The sequence below is a fragment of the Phytophthora infestans genome, genomic scaffold, assembly GCF_000142945.1.
Source record: "Phytophthora infestans T30-4 supercont1.12 genomic scaffold, whole genome shotgun sequence".
Taxonomy (NCBI): Eukaryota; Oomycota; class Peronosporomycetes; order Peronosporales; family Peronosporaceae; genus Phytophthora; species Phytophthora infestans.
The window spans coordinates 1,171,650-1,186,078 of record NW_003303747.1 but is presented as its reverse complement, the minus strand read 5'-3'; the positions used below and the strand labels follow the sequence as shown (position 1 = coordinate 1,186,078).

Below are 14,429 nucleotides of genomic sequence, written 5' to 3'. Positions count from 1 at the left end.
CGAATGTTCGCAATTATTCGGCGGGCGAAATCTCGAGTGTACGAGCTCGGCGCCTTATCATATACTGAAGAAAAGACACTGCCAAACTACTGTGGTGAAGCGCTACTGTAAAGGTATGGCACCCACTCTCACAATGATACTATATGCTGTGATACAACTAAACATACAGCTAGCTATGTATTATACTTTGTAAGCATAGATTTAAGTATTTCTAAAGCGCAAGTGAGGAAGAAACATTACGTCCTCAACATTATCTAGAGCAGCACCACATAACTTCTCGAACACAGCCACCACGTAAACGCCGCAGCTAAAACTGTCTTTCTGCACGTCAATATCTGACATGAACGGCCTGTACCGGAATCGGCTATGTGTCGGAGGCGTTAAAGGTGAACTATCTTCTTCGCCGCTAGCCTCACGCCTTCAAAGTAGCTGGATTCTAAATGGTCGTACAGAGCATCCTACCACACGTCACAACAACCATAAACCCGCCCCAGTGATTGCCTTCGATGTTTACGATGCCACGAGCTTCTCAGTGACCACACGCAACCTCATCCTCAGGACTTCATCATGATTCATCGTGGAAGTAGCATCGTTTTCCTTCATTAAAAGTTTAGTACTGCCGGATCCAGACAAAAAGGTTATCCTTTTCGCTGATGAGAAAAGTCATGATCGTATTAATAGAGACGCCACCAGGGGTTGAAAATAAAATATATAATTGTATTGGTTTTCAGAAAAAATATAATCCGTCATTGCCGTATCGACCAAAACAATAATAAGTACTGCAATTTTTGTATGCAATTGATAGGGTTAGAGCGGTGGTGTGGTTTGGGAATGACCCTACCAAACCACCGCACAGGGCTCGAGTCCCACACCTGTACGAGAAACTGGTGGTTGTCACCGGGACTTTTGTCCTGGCATAGGGGTAATCTAACAAACAAAAAATGAGCCGGCGACAGCAAGACAGTCCACCAGCGGATATGGGTTTTACGCGTAAAAGTTAATAACCTCTTATTTATTATATAGAGAAATTATATAGAGAACAAGAGGGTTCTTAACTATGTCTACTCTGCATCTCCCCCGTCGTCATCGGCCGATTCATTGTATCCTAACAAAGAGGTGAAGTCCCAGAGCTCGCGGTTGGCACGTAGAAACACCAACATCTCAAAGGTTGCTGGTAGCATGCTGGTACGCAAAGGGTTGAACACCAATTGCACTGCGAGAAGAGGCGTTCGCACTTATTGCTGGTAGGTGGAATCATTCGCAGCAGGTCAATGTACTTGGTCGCAGTCGCCAAGCGAGGTCGCTTTGCATGGCGCAGAGTTTCCGTCGCAAAGTCCACCTTCTTTGGAGTTTCATGCGCGGGGTCAGTTGGACCAGCAAATTGGGCAACCGCCCCTTCTTCGTCTGAGATCAGCTATCGATCCGATAGCAGCTTGACAACGGCACTTTCAAACGCGGGGGAGTGAACGATTTGAGCCGATGGACTAAGGTGGTGTGCTGTCGCTGGATACTTCGCAATAACCGCGTCGAAAAGGAGTCGTACGTCAGCAAGATTGCCTTCCTCGGACTGCAGCCTGACAAAGACACTGTCTAACGCTTCGAGCTTAGTGACCAGCTGCACAATCTTGCGGTGAGTACTAGACCGCGGATGGAGGTCCTCTACAGCAGCAATCATTTTGATGGCATCGCGGATCTTGACGTAGCGGGCCTGCATCTGGTACGTCGATGACCAGCGTGTAGCATATGCCTTCAGTGGCTTGTACTTCGTGAACTGGGCGAGCTTCGCTGCGTTATTGGTATACCGCAGCTGAATGCACAGTGTCTGTACTTGATCGATCAGCGACTTGAAGTCTTCAAGGTATCTGCAGACGGCGAGGTTGAAACGATGGCTGGCACACCCGACGAGAGGCACGCGCATTCGCGTAGCTACGGCTTGGTTTGCAGAGCAGTTGTCAGCGACCAGGAACAGGACCATGCTGGGCTCCTTCTCGTACAGGTCTAGTACCGCATCAGTCATACCGATGTGAGCATCTGCAGTCTGGCCGTTCTCGGCGGGGGACATCGCAAGCAAGGCTTCGTGGAGGGCTCCTTCCTTCGTGAACACGGCGTAGATGGCGATGAAGTGGTAAATACCTGAAGTCCACCCGTCAAACATGAGGCCGAACTGGTTTCCCATATCCGTCGAAATGCGTGACCCCACCTTGCTTGCAACGTGACGCATGTGCTTTACCAAGGTCTTCGACGAGACCGGCTTGATGGCAGCTAACGCACGCGTCATCGGGTCATCCACCTCACTCAGCGGCATGTTCCTGGCAATAACCCACTCCATCCACTTGAAAATCTCCATCGTCCGCTGATCGACAAACCCGTGTGCTTCGAGCGACTGGCCAAACGACCGCTGGCTCTCCTCGTACGTCTCCCTGAACCCTGGGTGGTTCGCTGCCAGATGACTAATTAGGTTGGTGTAGCCCGTCCCTGGCGACTGCTTTCGAGCTTTTCCGCACTGCTTGCAGGAAAACTGGCCGTTGCCACAGTCCGTGAAGAAGAAGTTGGTGATGGTGCGTGAAGTCGACATGGCAGTTGGAACAAAGAGAAAATGAATGACAGCACAGCGTTTTTAAACACCTTCGTCTAGATCACACCAACCAGTCGTTCGAAGCGAGCGCTGATCCGCCAATGATTTTCTATTTGTGTTTTTACGTATAGTAAAAAACTCAATAAAGTTATTACGGGGTCAATTGCATATTGTACGGAAATCTCTTTTTACCAATAATCCGTAATTCCGTCAATACAATTGCGCAATTATTATATTATAATAGCCTTTTCCGACCCCTGGACGCCACCAAGACGCCCACTACCAACAATATCAAAACGCAGGACCCTCCAAATACAACTTTGGGTAAGTAAAAGCATTAGCGCTAGTTTCGATAAGTGAAAATATACGTTTTTAGAGCGGATAGGAAAGCGCTCGAGTCGCGCTATCTGCTCGGACGCAGCTTGTGATTTTTTGTCATGCAAACCGAAAGAGTGAGCCCATCCAACGGTTGGTCTCACCTTCTATAGTACAGTCAATGTGTCGTGCCATGACTGCATAACCCCAATTGTATGTGTGGATACAAATCCGAGCCCTTTTACCTTTATAGCGATGTCCTCCAGGAGACCCAGGGTTTTATACTAAAGTTGGGACGAATCCTTCTGACGGCAGACCCGGAGTGTGTGCTGTGGCAGAATGTCATGAAGCTCTTCGACTCCGATAGCGGCTTTACCTTCCGATAGATTGGACAATGCATGAGCCTCAATTACCGCCGTCGGATCGATTTTGAAATTCTGCCATCCAAAGACGCCGAAATTGCGCCATAAGCAGAAGTTTTGGCTAACCAGTATTTGGCTAAAGTTAGCATCAAAGGTAACCTGATTATCTTTCTGACTACTGTATACACCGACCTCTTTTGCCTCGCCCTCGTCCAGCTCGCTGGGTCTAGCTGATATGTCGTTTGCCCCCCTGGAGGTTGGTGTCATCACAAGGTATATCAAGTACATCTGGAGAGGCGCCTTCCGCCACCCAGTAGAGTGCCCTTCAGCTCCCTTTTCACCCGGTTGGGTCCCAACTCACTGCGACTTTTCTGCCAGATTAATTAGATTCTTACTCGTTCCGCTATGGGGGTCTGGGAGCACTTGTGTTTTTCGGCCATCTTTTTTAGTATGGATTATAAATTGGGGGGAATGAAAACTCAGAACCAAGCACGCTCTTTCAACGATATGAAGCGTGAGTCGGCTAATAATTAATTAAAAATTTAGTATGAATAGCAAAGTTATGCAGACCGGTCCGCTGAAGAAGCCATTAACCAATCGCGATCGAGAATACGAGGTAGCTCGATTGGTTGAGGTAGAAACCTGTAGTAGTTCCGGAACCACTTAAGATATATCAACGATAATAGAGAGCCTCTTTTAGGCTTTGCTCCATCTCAAGGCATCCATCAGCTTACTGAAGAGCTTAAACCCTACTCGGACAGATGAAATATGCATTTAATTGAGTAGTGCGTCCATTTTGAGAGCACGCGCTGTAAGAGGTGGCCTACCTTGTCTCCTTGTCAGTATCCCAAATCATACACCAGGAGCATCGTCAGATATCTCAAGTGGCGTGTTCTTCTCGTTATTATCTCGAGCCGGCCACTGCACGCCTGATAGCTGGGTATCCTGATGACTTTGCGCAACCTCAAGTCCGCCATTTAAATAGGTGTAGTGGTGCGGTTGCAGCATGCATGTTGCATTCGGTATCTAAAAACAAGTAGATACAGGGTACAGACCTTGCGGCGGATTAAACAGCTGGGTACTGGGCACGTTGTAGCCGCCTATATCACTTGAATAACTTGGTGCAAGTGAATTACATCCTTTCATTAGCAATGGCGCACTTGGGTTAGGCGTGATGCTTTGATGCTGAAGCCCGAGGCGGTGGCTGGGAGGTAATGGGGTCATACCCAGCGAGAAAAGTCGAAGTAGCCACCACCCTAGGGCGTGTGCGCTGACTGGATGGATTGTCCAGCATGGATCGTGTTATTTGATGCACACAAGCTGTAGCTGGTAGAACATACGGCGCTTCTGGTGCATCCGAAAGACCCGATACAGTTTCGGAAGTGATGGTACGAGTGGTTCGCTGCTTTTTCCTTGCTCTGCGGCACATCAACTTGTCTCCTTGTCCGTCACTGTCACCTGTTCACAGCACAGACCCAACCACTACAATGTGGCATACCCCAAACTTGAGGCACCCACAAGAGTTCTTCTTACGTTGACAAGCCATCCATCATTAGGTACTCCCTCGCGATGCGCCCATCGTGTTGACCACTTCACACTGTCACGGTATAAACGAGAAGCTTTGTCTTTCTCCCCATCTCGAGAACCAGCAACGTGTTCGATGATTGTTGTCCCTCATCTACAGTTACAGAATTGGCTAATCGTCGCATTGCTTTAAAAGTATCAGCATCCCCATAAACGTCTAGAATGTGTAAACTCGGACTTCGGTCTCCACGTGGGTGCTAAATACTGTTACAGCTCGCGATTCTAGCATCCACTTCGCTGTTTTCTCGATCTCAATATTTGAAGGTGCAGTAAGAGCAGTGGGTGGCCACAAGTCACAGCCTTCATCTTCCACTAGGATGATCATACTTCGGATAAGAGCGCAGATCTCCAAGGTCTTGCGCTGAACAAACCGCTTTACACTCGCGTTGAGCACTTGACAAGGGTTGTTAGTCGTAGCGTAGCTGGAGGGGGAGCGATACCTTTACCAGCGCCAAAAGCGGCTTTGATCCACTCCTTCCCAAAATAAATCACAAAGGGCTTCAAAGCTAGCTCGGGTCGCCATCCAGAGAGCACGCGGGCACGCACGCTACAATACTCAGTGTAGCTGTTCGAGAAATGCACATCATTATTTCCGTGAGGATTTCTTAACGCCAGGTCCTATGGCCATATGCTTCGTGCACTTGTGTACATTTTAGAGTACGTGAAAGAAACACATCAGGTACGTGTTGTCAGAGAATTAAGGAAGAGCTATCAGGGCATTAAATTGTACGTCCTCGGCATCTCCCAAGGCAGCACCAACACGAAGGCACTCGTCGTATATGTGCTTGTACAGATCGGTCACGCTACGAACAAGTCGTACTCCATTTGGGTTCTAGCGCGCACCACCAGTATCGCGATAAGATTGTAAGCTCTACAGACATCCGCAAGCTACAACGGGATAACCGAGATCACTGCGCTTGAAAGTAGCATCCGTATAGAATAATTGAAAGTGCTGCTATCCGCGGAATTCGTAGGCTTGAGCTAGCAGTCCAAACGTTGTTTTACCCAGAACAAAAGGATCAGCTTCAGACCCCTTTTCAACTCGAGCCAATCTGTCTTCCTCATCTAAAAACCCGAATACAAAAGCCTGGTCTGCAATGATACCATCGACATATGGAAATCCCCCACACATCAGCTTCACTGTTTTTCTAGCGCTTCGTGACAAATGCTTCTTCTGAAGACGTTTAGAACAACCCGTAACTTGCTGGCGTGAAGAAAGGCCCTAGAGGAGGGTTAGACTCCTCATGAGCTCGACGAAGACTATTCCAAACCATACGAGGCTGGATACCGTCAGCTTCGTCAAGCACCGTGCAGCAGACTTTCTGCCCTGTGGCATATGCAAAGTGGGAGATGAATTGCGTCATTTGCCCAGCAGATCATGCAATGGTCAAGATCCGCTTACAGTCTACTATGCATTCCTGCGCGACCAAGGAACAGGATCGGCGGGGTGAGCTGTGCTCTACGGCGTGGAAAACCCGGGCGTGCTCTGCTACCGGCGCAGTTCATGTATACTGCACTATCAAGATTCACAATCGTGACGATGAGGCTTGTACAGGAAAATATCAGGTCCCGATTACAGCAGAGGTTAAATACTATATAACGCGAATAAATTCCTGCGGCGCTTCTATGCTCTACAAGCAACGACCACGGTATACGTGCCATTTTCCACTGCTGCGTCGGAAGTGGAAATGAAGGGTACGACGTGCATTGGTTTGCGTAGGACTCTGAAACATGCATGCTTTTGACGAAGCCAGCAAGTTATTGTTTGGCTAAGCTATTTTTTGTTTTGGCAAAGGCCAATTTTTTACGAGCCTCTAATTGCACGTGCTTTTATTGATGGCGCCTAAAGTTTTTTACTCGACCCCTCCCCATATATTGTCCATAACCATTTGCGGCCCCCTGGCAGCATATCATGTTACTTAGGTCGTCTTCAGTAAACAGGCCATTGCTAGAGTTAGAAAGGCTGTATAATACCCATTATCCACGTATATGAAAGAGGTGAGGAAGCATGCCGGTTTAGAATGCAAACGTATTTTGCTGTGCGTTTCCAGGTCTAGCGTGGAGGCACACACGCATATCATACGGAAACTGTCTATATAGATTTCAGTATGTAAGTATCTCCTGGACTCATGGATAAACAAGCAGATGTTAAACTATGAATCATCAGGTCGTTCAACGCTTCTTCACCTACATGTAGGAGCAATTACATGTACACATGCATGTACGTAGACTTCCACTAATTTCGACTCCATGTCAGGAATACTTGTGAGAATGCAATAATGGAGTATCGCACTCTTTAAAAGCACGTTAGATGATGATCATTTTCAGATATAGCACGATAAAACTTACTGTCTTTTTGTGTTTTCGTTGAGGGAGGCCTCACAACAAACTTGTTCGTGGACCAGTGTGCCAGACTAAAATTTAGTCCAGACTAGCTACAATTTTTGGTGCATACATATTTTGGTTTGTCGAATAATGATACAATTTCAAGGCTGCTGGTTGCTTGTTGACATAAATTAATTACAAGTTTTTCCGCGGCCACTTCGTAGTCGGAGGCTACATAAGTACACTTGCTGTCATCAAAACTTCGTGTCATTTGAGCAATATCAAGTATACTCCGTTTTTTAGCTGTTTTTTAAGGGCCGTTCTTAACGCACCTTGCGACCCAAGGGATCGCAAGCGGATAGGTTTTCCAGTGAAAGTTGATATCCCATATTTCTTAAGGGCCCTTCTTAACGCAGGTTGCAACCCAAGGGATCGCAAGCGGATAGGTTTTCCAGTGAAGGTTGATATCCCGTTCTTCTTGGCGAAAAAAAAAACAAAATTGCGATCCTGTAAAGAAAATTACCAAGTATGTGGTACCATTTCAAAATTTGCCTTTGCCAGCCAAAGAGCATGGCCACCTCCGCGCCGAGCTCGAAGTGGACTGTAGTCGCCCCACTCGACCAACGCAAGCGTACAATCCACCCGCCGACGTCTGACAATTATGAAGCCTGAACACTCGACCAGCATAAGCTAGAATACACGGCAAGGAAGCTCAACGTCCTAAAGACCACACGCAGGCAAGATCGCGTGGAGCTGCTCAACGCGTGGGACGCAAACAGAGAGGCTGTTCAAGCGCTCGTTACCCGTCAGCGCAAGAGATCAAATCGGACCAATGATGGGGATGAACGTCGTAGTATCGGCTGTATGTTTCGTCTTGTGAACGTGCTGTTTTTGGACAGATTTTTTGAGCTGTTTCTCACAACACGGAACTTGCTTGCACGCGAGGTGCTCGACGAAGGTGGTTCGATATTTTGGGTAGATATTGCGAATGCGTTTGCCGCAGATACTACTGAATATGACACATTGATCTCAGACGACCCTGTCTTCGAAGGCGTCGATACGTCTTCTCACATGGCACATTCAGCAGCAAAGCTGAAGCGAATGTGGAAGGAGATTAGTAGCCATTTTGCTCGGGCTGAAGCTGGGTCTAAGGTGTCTGGACAAGGTAGCACTGATTTCTGGGACTTTTGCGATGGACGTGCAGACGTATACTATCTGGACAGATGGTGGTAGCACACCAAGCAGGGAGAGAGTTCTGCTCGACAAACGTGTACTCCGACGATGAAGACGTCTCTACACAAGAAGGTGCCGAGCGACAATCAAAAACGCACAACCGCAAGCGCCAAAAAAGAGGACAGGCAGCTACCTGCGACTTGCTGCTCGCCAAAATTGGTACTCTGGCTGCATGTGATATGAAAAAGCACAAGAAGACACGTGGCAAGAACAGAAGTTATTTATTCAAGAGCAACGGGCTGCCCAGAAACTTAAAACTACTCTTGGTTAATGAGTGGCTGTCGGGTGCTCTTTTTGTCATAGCTTGATGACGCTGAATAGGCTCAGTCAGAGATCATGCTGATCGCCTAAGCTCATCTTTCAGCGATCCAAGAATTTCACCTCTGACGCTGAAATATGAACACCCCCAACTGTCCCTATTAATCATTGCCCTGGTGTGCAAACCAACATTCACTTTTGAAAACAAAACGAGCTTTACTCTTCGACCGCAGCCGCTTTTAATGGTGCGTGCGGTCTATACTAGCTCGCAGCACGTCAACGGTCAATGAGCGGCGATGAAGTGGTAAATACCTGAAGTCCACCCGTCAAACATGAGGCCGAACTGGTTTCCTATATCCGTCGAAATGCGTGACCCCACCTTGCTTGCAACGTGACGCATGTGCTTTACCAAGGTCTTCGACGAGACCGGCTTGATGGCAGCTAACGCACGCGTCATCGGGTCATCCACCTCACTCAGCGGCATGTTCCTGGCAATAACCCACTCCATCCACTTGACAATCTCCATCGTCCGCTGATCGACAAACCCGTGTGCTTCGAGCGACTGGCCAAACGACCGCTGGCTCTCCTCGTACGTCTCCCTGAACCCTGGGTGGTTCGCTGCCAGATGACTAATTAGGTTGGTGTAGCCCGTCCCTGGCGACTGCTTTCGAGCGTTTCCGCACTGCTTGCAGGAAAACTGGCCGTTGCCACAGTCCGTGAAGAAGAAGTTGGTGATGGTGCGTGAAGTCGACATGGCAGTTGGAACAAAGAGAAAATGAATGACAGCACAGCGTTTTTAAACAGCTTCGTCTAGATCAAACCAACCAGTCGTTCGAAGCGAGCGCTGATCCGCCAATGATTTTCTATTTGTGTTTTTACGTATAGTAAAAAACTCAATAAAGTTATTACGGGGTCAATTGTATATTGTACGGAAAAATCTTTTTACCAATAATCCGTAATTCCGTCAATACAATTGCGCAATTATTATATTATAATAGCCTTTTCCGACCCCTGGACGCCACCAAGACGCCCACTACCAACAATATCAAAACGCAGGACCCTCCAAATACAACTTTGGGTAAGTAAAATCATTAGCGCTAGTTTCGATAAGTGAAAATATACGTTTTTAGAGCGGATAGGAAAGCGCTCGAGTCGCGCTATCTGCTCGGACGCAGCTTGTGATTTTTTGTCATGCAAACCGAGAGTGAGCCCATCCAACGGTTGGTCTCACCTTCTATAGTACAGTCAATGTGTCGTGCCATGACTGCATAACCCCAATTGTATGTGTGGATACAAATCCGAGCCCTTTTACCTTTATAGCGATGTCCTCCAGGAGACCCAGGGTTTTATACTAAAGTTGGGACGAATCCTTCTGACGGCAGACCCGGAGTGTGTGCTGTGGCAGAATGTCATGAAGCTCTTCGACTCCGATAGCGGCTTTACCTTCCGATAGATTGGACAATGCATGAGCCTCAATTACCGCCGTCGGATCGATTTTGAAATTCTGCCATCCAAAGACGCCGAAATTGCGCCATAAGCAGAAGTTTTGGCTAACCAGTATTTGGCTAAAGTTAGCATCAAAGGTAACCTGATTATCTTTCTGACTACTGTATACACCGACCTCTTTTGCCTCGCCCTCGTCCAGCTCGCTGGGTCTAGCTGATATGTCGTTTGCCCCCCTGGAGGTCGGTGTCATCACAAGGTATATCAAGTACATCTGGAGAGGCGCCTTCCGCCACCCAGTAGAGTGCCCTTCAGCTCCCTTTCCACCCGGTTGGGTCCCAACTCACTGTGATTTTTCTGCCAGATTAATTAGATTCTTACTCGTTCCGCTATGGGGGTCTGGGAGCACTTGTGTTTTTCGGCCATCTTTTTTAGTATGGATTATAAATTGGGGGGAATGAAAACTCAGAACCAAGCACGCTCTTCCAGCGATATGAAGCGTGAGTCAGCTAATAATTAATTAAAAATTTAGTATGAATAGCAAAGTTATGCAGACCGGTCCGCTGAAGAAGCCATTAACCAATCGCGATCGAGAATACGAGGTAGCTCGATTGGTTGAGGTAGAAACCTGTAGTAGTTCCGGAACCACTTAAGATATATCAACGATAATAGAGAGCCTCTTTTAGGCTTTGCTCCATCTCAAGGAATCCATCAGCTTACTAAAGAGCTTAAACCCTACTCGGACAGATGAAATATGCATTTAATTGAGTAGTGCGTCCATTTTGAGAGCACGCGTTGTAAGAGGTGGCCTACCTTGTCTCCTTGTCAGTATCCCAAATCATACACCAGGAGCATCGTCAGATATTTTAAGTGGCGTGTTCTTCTCGTAATTATCTCGAGCCGGCCACTGCACGCCTGATAGCTGGGTATCCTGATGACTGATGACTTTGCGCAACCTCAAGTCCGCCATTCAAATAGGTGTAGTGGTGCGGTTGCAACATGCATGTTGCATTCGGTATCTAAAAACAAGTAGATTCAGGGTACAGACCTTGCAGAGGATTAAACAGCTGGGTACTGGGCACGTTGTAGCCGCCTATATCACTTGAATAACTTGGTGCAAGTGAATTACATCCTTTCATTAGCAATGGCGCACTTGGGTTAGGCGTGATGCTTTGATGCTGAAGCCCGAGGCGGTGGCTGGGAGGTAATGGGGTCATACCCAGCGAGAAAAGTCGAAGTAGCCACCACCCTAGGGCGTGTGCGCTGACTGGATGAATTGTCCAGCATGGATCGTGTTATTTGATGCACACAAGCTGTAGCTGGTAGAACATACGGCGCTTCTGGTGCATCCGAAAGACCCGATACAGTTTCGAAAGTGATGGTACGAGTGGCTCGCTGCTTTTTCCTTGCTCTGCGGCACATCAACTTGTCTCCTTGTCCGTCACTGTCACCTGTTCACAGCACAGACCCAACCACTACAATGTGGCATACCCCAAACTTGAGGCACCCACAAGAGTTCTTCTTACGTTGACAAGCCATCCATCATTAGGTGTGCGATGAATAGCACACCGCAGGATGTTCCATCAAGTTGCTTCGGGGCGTCAAACCACACTCCCCTTTCTCAGTTGGATACTCAGTCGCTGACCTTATTTTCGCATGCCACTCACGAATGAATGCCGCCACCGTTGTTTCGTAAATGCCCTCAATGGTGTCGTTATATGCAGTCCAACACAACAGAAGTACGGAGTCAAAGTTGGCACGTCCGGGCTGTACGACTAGCTCGCGAAGATGAAGCCCCAGTGACAGTCACAAATCCCACTCTCTCCATGACTTCCGTTCTGGTACGTTAATGTTATCTTTCAAATTTTAAGTAGTCACATTTGACGCATGATCATTGGCCAGAAAGTTCTTAGATCAAGAGCTTATCAGCGGTATGACGTCGTGAAATGGAATAGTAAATGGCTGCGCCATCTGCAATTTCCAAAGATTCCCGACCGACCAAATCCCTAATTTTCTCGCCCTTCTTAGCCTCCCGTTAATAGTAACCCGACGGCGTTTGCGGTAGGCTCATGCCGAGCCTTTGCTTCTCCGCACCAGCCTTAACCTCTCCGTCTCATAATCTGGAGTACGCCTCAAGAAATGTCTCGATTAAGGCTATAAGGTGTTAAGTAATTGTAAAAGAAGCCGAAATGAGTTGCACATTTGCTTACTGAGGGGTAAAAGGAAGAACAATACCTTTCAGCAAACCAACTCATCTCGATGGCTGTGATACCGTACCAATCCCTGTTTTAGAGCGCTGCACCAATGTGTTTGGCAAGCGCTAATACCGAAGTATCTTCTAAGACAGCAAGATGCTTAAGCACACATTTAGTTTAATATTAACTTCGTAATAGTATTAGTACTTCTACATCCCTTGCTTCTACTAATTAATACAGCTTTCTAGCCGTGATTGCTACCTCTGGCTGCATGAGGATCATCTACAGAATTTGCAGACACATGGCAGCAACATCGTCATAGGTAATAATGACCCTCGGCAATTGAAAAGTGTCTTTCAAACGGAGTAGGTGTGTGCGATGAATAGCACACCGCAGGATGTTCCATCAAGTTGCTTCGGGGCGTCAAACCACACTCCCCTTTCTCAGTTGGATACTCAGTCGTTGACCTTATTTTCGCATGCCACTCACGAATGAATGCCGCCACCGTTGTTTCGTAAATGCCCTCAATGGTGTCGCTATATGCAGTCCAACACAACAGAAGTACGGAGTCAAAGTTGGCACGTCCGGGCTGTACGACTAGCTCGCGAAGATGAAGCCCCAGTGACAGTCACAAATCCCACTCTCTCCATGACTTCCGTTCTGGTACGTTAATGTTATCTTTCAAATTTTAAGTAGTCACATTTGACGCATGATCATTGGCCAGAAAGTTCTTAGATCAAGAGCTTATCAGCGGTATGACGTCGTGAAATGGAATAGTAAATGGCTGCGCCATCTGCAATTTCCAAAGATTCCCGACCGACCAAATCCCTAATTTTCTCGCCCTTCTTAGCTGGACCTCCCGTTAATAGTAACCCGACGGCGTTTGCGGTAGGCTCATGCCGAGCCTTTGCTTCTCCGCACCAGCCTTAACCTCTCCGTCTCATAATCTGGAGTACGCCTCAAGAAATGTCTCGATTAAGGCTATAAGGTGTTAAGTAATTGTAAAAGAAGCCGAAATGAGTTGCACATTTGCTTACTGAGGGGTAAAAGGAAGAACAATACCTTTCAGCAAACCAACTCATCTCGATGGCTGTGATACCGTACCAATCCCTGTTTTAGAGCGCTGCACCAATGTGTTTGGCAAGCGCTAATACCGAAGTATCTTCTAAGACAGCAAGATGCTTAAGCACACATTAAGTTTAATATTAACTTCGTAATAGTATTAGTACTTCTACATCCCTTGCTTCTACTAATTAATACAGCTTTCTAGCCGTGATTGCTACCTCTGGCTGCATGAGGATCATCTACAGAATTTGCAGACACATGGCAGCAACATCGTCATAGGTAATAATGACCCTCGGCAATTGAAAAGTGTCTTTCAAAACGGAGTAGGTGTGTGCGATGAATAGCACACCGCAGGATGTTCCATCAAGTTGCTTCGGGGCGTCAAACCACACTCCCCTTTCTCAGTTGGATACTCAGTCGTTGACCTTATTTTCGCATGCCACTCACGAATGAATGCCGCCACCGTTGTTTCGTAAATGCCCTCAATGGTGTCGCTATATGCAGTCCAACACAACAGAAGTACGGAGTCAAAGTTGGCACGTCCGGGCTGTACGACTAGCTCGCGAAGATGAAGCCCCAGTGACAGTCACAAATCCCACTCTCTCCATGACTTCCGTTCTGGTACGTTAATGTTATCTTTCAAATTTTAAGTAGTCACATTTGACGCATGATCATTGGCCAGAAAGTTCTTAGATCAAGAGCTTATCAGCGGTATGACGTCGTGAAATGGAATAGTAAATGGCGGCGCCATCTGCAATTTCCAAAGATTCCCGACCGACCAAATCCCTAATTTTCTCGCCCTTCTTAGCCTCCCGTTAATAGTAACCCGACGGCGTTTGCGGTAGGCTCATGCCGAGCCTTTGCTTCTCCGCACCAGCCTTAACCTCTCCGTCTCATAATCTGGAGTACGCCTCAAGAAATGTCTCGATTAAGGCTATAAGGTGTTAAGTAATTGTAAAAGAAGCCGAAATGAGTTGCACATTTGCTTACTGAGGGGTAAAAGGAAGAACAATACCTTTCAGCAAACCAACTCATCTCGATGGCTGTGATACCGTACCAATCCCTGTTTTAGAG

The 14,429-nt window shown here is 47.3% G+C and overlaps 1 non-coding gene across 1 annotated transcript; it reads right to left on the bottom strand.

Moving 5' to 3' along the window:
• Window positions 1-8,737: 8,737 nt before the first annotated feature.
• On the bottom strand, window positions 8,738-8,843 carry PITG_33018 (the record flags this gene model as incomplete). The annotated part of the gene is made up of 1 exon (XR_009934412.1): window positions 8,738-8,843. It is a non-coding gene; the product is annotated as an 18S ribosomal RNA (ribosomal RNA).
• Between the last annotated feature and the right edge of the window lie 5,586 nt (window positions 8,844-14,429).